Here is a 5,830-nt window from a genome sequence, read left to right on the forward strand (position 1 = left end):
TCAGTTTTCTGTTGTTACTGAAACAAATAACCACAAAATTAATGGATTGTAATAATATAAAAGTACTATCTTGAAAATCTGTGTCTGTGTTCCGTTTTCTTTGGGTGGTTGGAAGGGAAACCTGTTTCTGTGCTTTTGCTCTTCTCAAGCTGCCCGCATTTCTTGATTCATGGCCTCCATATTTTTATCTTCAAAGCCAGCAATGTTACAGTTCTCATGAGTGTTCTTTCATAGTCTTTATCTCCTAAGTCAACTCCAGATTCTCTGATTTTAAAGTTGAACACAATTAGATTGAGCTTACCTGGAAAAGATAATCTCATCTAAACGTCCTTAATCACTTTCATTTTACCGTTAACCAATAGCATTCACAGTTCTAGGGGTTAGAATATGGAATCTTATGGGAAGGGCCATTCTTTGGAGACAGGGTCTTGCTCATAGTTCAGGCTGGCCTTGAACTCACTATGTAGTCCAGGGCTGGCTGGCTCATGGTGATCCTCCTGCCTCAGCCTCCCAAGTGCTGGGATTACAAGTGTGTGCCACCACACCTGGCTATGGACCATTATTCTGCTTGCCACATTTCAGAGTTTTTTCTTGCTTCTCTTAACCATTACTCCTCAATATCAAGCAAATGAAGACTTTTCTAAAGAGCATTGGGAGTGTCCCAGAAGTAGGGCAACTGTGTGATTTATTGTCCAAACTGAGGTATCTTTGAGATTAAAAGGGAGTGATATTTTTTTTATACCAGAAGCATACACTAGACTAACCAGATAAGGCAGGATGAAATGAATATTTGACCTGTGGAGACTTTTGGTACTCAAAGATGATACTGCAAGTGAAGGCCCCAAAAGTAGCCTCAAAAGCAACGTGTTTCTCTGACCTCTTATCCCGTATCCTGCTTTCTCTACTCTCCAAATACAAATCATTGAATTGGAATTTCTCTTTCCAAAGTGAGCCATAAAAACTGGAGTCACTTTGCCCTGAAGTATGTCTTAAGGCCTAAAAATACTGCTCTTATCTTCCCCCACTCTTCTGTTTTAGAGCTGACCATAAAAATATTCTCTGACTTACTTTCTCTAAAGTAGATTATGAAACTCATTCCTGCCCTGGACCCAGGAGGAAGTTATGCTACACATGTAAGCCAAGAACAAGCTAAACAGACAGGCTTTGCTAGGTTTCTCCACTCAGCCTTTTAGTATTAGATCGTATCATTTTTCCAGACATGTATCTACATAACTGTACATGCTTCCCTGAACCTAATCCTCAAAATGGGTATTTTTCTACCTGAAGGCTCTGTGTGTGTGTGTGTGTGTGTGTGTGTGTGTTACTTGGGACTGAACCCAGAAGCCTTCACTGTAAACTATATCCCAGCTCTTGTTCGTTTGTATTTATTTATTTATTTATTTAGACAGGGTCTCACTTACTTGCCTGGTCTGGGTTTGAATTTTGTATCCCCCGCCTCTGCCTCCCAGAATGCTGTGATGCCCAGCAAGGCTGGCATAGTATGTAAAACTGTGCTTAAATGAATCTCTTATTCTCTTCTCTTGGTAATTCGTCATTTTGTGTGCAAGTGTCAATCATGGCCATTTATGATGGCAGGAAAAGGATCACCCTATTCCCTCCTATAAGACCCTCAGTGAGTTGAAACAACATGATTATCTCCCCTCTAACCTGAGCTCTTAGAGACCAATTAAGGAAAAGGTATTAAGAGGCATTACTTTCTTCGGAAAACCTATGCTTTAGTTTAGCTTGAAGATAGGATAATTTCTCTGGTATAAAAGGCTAAGCAGAATCTTTTATTCTGTTTAAACGTATAAATAGTATAAAGCTTATATTAGGAATGTCTTTTGTCTGTGATATATTGCAATATCAACTAGTGTGACATTTGTCTTTTGACTTTATGATGAGGCCTTCTTTAGCAAGGAGTTCCAATATACCCTGTGGCCATGTAATAAAACGTGAGACTAACTTAAAGTGAGGAAACTAGAGACCTGCCTCAAGTTGGATTTGCAAATTATTATTCTCAGCTTTGGGAGAGAAGAAAAACATATCAAAGCAAGGATTCCATAGCTTTTCCCTAATCCAATCAAGTACTTTCATTTCAAAGTCTATTAATCTTATAGATAGAGCCAGAAGATATTTCAGAAAATCACCTTGTGATTATAAGTGTTAGGCCCAGAGTCAGTAAGTACTTTGCAGGTGCAAACTTGTGGCTTCTCAGTTCTGCCTTTTACATTTTTCTGTACAAAAGAGATTTCCTTTACTTCGACTCCAAACTTTTTCCCCTTTACTTCTTATATTTGTAATGAGTTTCTGTGGGATCATTGAAAATATGATCATACTGTAGTTTTTGTTTTCATTTGTTCACTGTGTTATAATCCATTACCATCTCCATTTATGTATATATGCATTTATTTTGGGATGCTAAAATTGTCTCTGATTTGGGCAATCAGAGTCTCTGTTAGTTGCCCCTGTAACCTTTTGATCTAACTCTTCCAGTCTTTGTTCTCTGGCACAAAAAGACATTTTAGGCTTATCTTATACTTTTGCCTGCCCCAGATCTGAATTGCTATTTCTTCAAGGAGCTGTAGTTCTTTCAGTGATGAACAATACTGAGAAACCCAGACATGAGCTCTAAGAGTGCTTGTCATTGCTATAATTGCCTCTTGACCCTTTTAGTTCCCCTTTGACATGTTCCTTTACCATTCTTTTGTCTGGTTGGATGGTATTTCACTCCAAGAATAGACCTTTTTAAAAAGCCAGTCTCCTATGGAGATAAATTTAGGTTATTCTCTATTACAAATAATATAATTCTCTAAATAGTAATAGTAATTCTCTATTACAAATAATGCCACAGTAAATAACCTTGCCTATATGTTGCTTCAGGTCTGTGCTTGTATATTTTCCGGGGACAGTACCACAAGTAAGATTATTAGATTAGAAAGTAAGTGACTTTGTTCAATTTTGCCAAATTCTGCTCCACGGGGGAGACAGGAAGAATATGTTTAAGAGATCTGTGTATATCAAGGTGACCATAGTTTACAATAATGTATTTTATACCTGAAAAATTACTAAGAGAATAGATTTTAAATGTTCTTGCCACAAAAATATGCTAAATATGTGAGGTAATATATATGTCAATTAGCTCAATTTAGCCATTCCATAATGTATACATATTTCAAAATGGCATAGTACCATAGATATTTGCAATTTTCATTTACCAATTCCAAAATTAATTTTTAAAATGGCAAATTGATATATGAAGAAAAAAAGACTACAAAATTTTAGAAAAATGCTAATATGTTGTTTTCTAAACTTTCTTGTTGAAATCCATTCTGTTTCCTAGATTCTTGAATATAGTTATAGAGAAAATGTCTGATAATATAAAGTATGCCACAACTTAAGAGAGAATTAAAACTTCACAGAGGCACAGTATGTACTTCTCACCAAACAACTGAGAGTAAGAACTTGATTATATACAAAAACCACAATAAATGCTTTTCCTAAGTCTAGGTGTCTGTATGGCTTTGAATTTCAGACCTCTTCTCTGTAATGGGGGTGATAATGGAATAATGGTGCTATCATTTGAGTTAAGGATTAGACGTGTTTTCAGTACATTAGCGGTTTTGATTTTAGTTTGGGGTTTTTTAGATTATTTAAATTTGGTTACAGTGCCACCTGGTGTTCACACATTGCAAAATTTCTGGTCTTTAAAAGGATTTTTTTCCTCAGAATCTCATCATTTGAATTGACAGAACTGGCCCTTTTTTGTTCATGATTACTATGGGATTAATCAGCTCTTTTAAATAATGTTTTCTACTTCTGAATACTAAAGTAACATGGGATCGTGGCACAAAATTTAGAAAATACAACTGTCAAAAATTCTAGTCATCTATAATGCAACCACCCAAATATTTTGTACATTTAATTTTTTGTGTAACTTTACATATATATGTCTATAAATACATGGATTTTTAAAGATTGAGATCAATGTGTATTTTATACAAGATTAAAATTTAGAATGTGTAAAATATATCTTTTGCTTTAAAATAAGAGCAGAGGGCTGGGGATTTAGCTCAGTGGTTCGGTGGTCTGCCTTGCAAGCACAAGGACCAGAGTTCAATCCCTGGTACCAAAAAAAAAAAAAAAGAGCAGAAATGAAATTATGTATCATACAGGGTTTATCCCATGATAAACAGAAAATGATGTTGTCACCACAATCTCTCATGTTCCTTTTTAATAGGCAACTAAAGTACATGCACTGAGCTTGAGTGAAAAAAAATGCCTTAAAGAAAATCTAAGATGTAGAAATAAATACAAACTACTTTATGTATAACTTAGAGAGGGATGAATATAGTTTATTGTGCTGAATTCACTTTTTCTTAATGTCATAATGAAATAATTCTTTATTTTAAAGTTATTTCTTATGTGTTAATAAAATATGGCCTTTTGTGTAAGAAAGAAGGGGAAATAAGCATATAATGTGGGGGTTTTTTTGCAAAGATAAAATGAGATAAACTAGGAGAAACGGTTCATACTGGGATAGGTGGAATAGGTAGGGATGTAAGATAGATATCTCTGAATATTCTATTTTAAATAGTTTTTACTTTTGAAGCATATAAATACTCTGTAAAGTTAAACCAGATGTGGTGGAGCACACCTATAATACCAGCAGTCTGTGGGGATGAGGCAGATGGGTGGCAAGTTTGAGCCCAGCTTGGGAAACTTGGCAATTTACCGAGACTTTCTCTCAAAAAAGTATGGGGTATAGTTCAATATGAAGGCCCTGGGTTCAACCCCCAATCATACGTGCGCATGCATGCACACACACACACGCACACACACACACACACACACACAGACACACTCCTTAATATTCAGAAAAGTCAGAGTCAAACTTTAAAATACAAATAGCAAAAGGCTCAACCTAAAAATCAACAACATATTTATAAAAATTACACACAAAAAATCACTTCATGTAACTTTTGAACACAGCACTCTGAAGAAGAAGGACAGAAACAATTTGAAATCTTGAACTTTTCTGTCAGTTTATTAGAAGTGGTGGTACTGGGATAGTGATTCTGAAGATATTTTGTTGTAGGATAGGGCAGATGAATAAATTTATTGATGCTTTTTGGAAACGTTCTTTGGAGAAGACGGATACAAAAAAGGAGTTGGAAAGATAAGGGAAAAACTCATGGAGTACATTCGGTTTGGAGGTATCAGTATTTTTTTTAAATATATCTTTTTCTTGCATTTTCTCCTCCCCCTCCCCGTTTCCTACAAGCAGTGACACGTCAGTAGCAGTGAGTAGGGTTAGCCTTCACTATTTGATTTTTTAACTTCATTAACCAACAGAAGGGAGAATGATTAATTCCAGGTGTGAAGCAGCCAGGAAGGGAAAGTGAATGGTAAACTTGGAGGGAAAAAGGTCGCTGATCTCTGCAAACAGGGATGCACTTAAGGACTAATGGGAACATGTCACTAAGACAGTAACTAGCGTAGAGGGGCTTCTCCTAGGAAAATCGGGGGCAGTCTGAACATCAATAGGAATGACGGAAGAGATTAGCCAGGCATGGAGGTGCTCACCTGTAATCCCAGCACTCTAGGAAGCTGAGGCAAGAGGATCACAAGATTGAACTCAGCCTGGATAACTTAGACTTAGTGAGACATTGTCTCAAAATTAAAAATTGTACAGAACATTTGAGAGGTAGCTCCGTGTGAAGGCCCTTAGCTCAATCCCCAGTACAATAATAATAATGATAAGGGGCCAGGGATTTAGCTCAGTGGTGCTACTGCCTGCCTCACAAGCACAAGGTCCTGAGTTCAATGC

This window comes from Fukomys damarensis, unplaced genomic scaffold (genome assembly GCF_012274545.1).
Source record: "Fukomys damarensis isolate Sample0158 unplaced genomic scaffold, DMR_v1.0_HiC HiC_scaffold_37, whole genome shotgun sequence".
NCBI classification, from domain to species: Eukaryota; Metazoa; Chordata; class Mammalia; order Rodentia; family Bathyergidae; genus Fukomys; species Fukomys damarensis.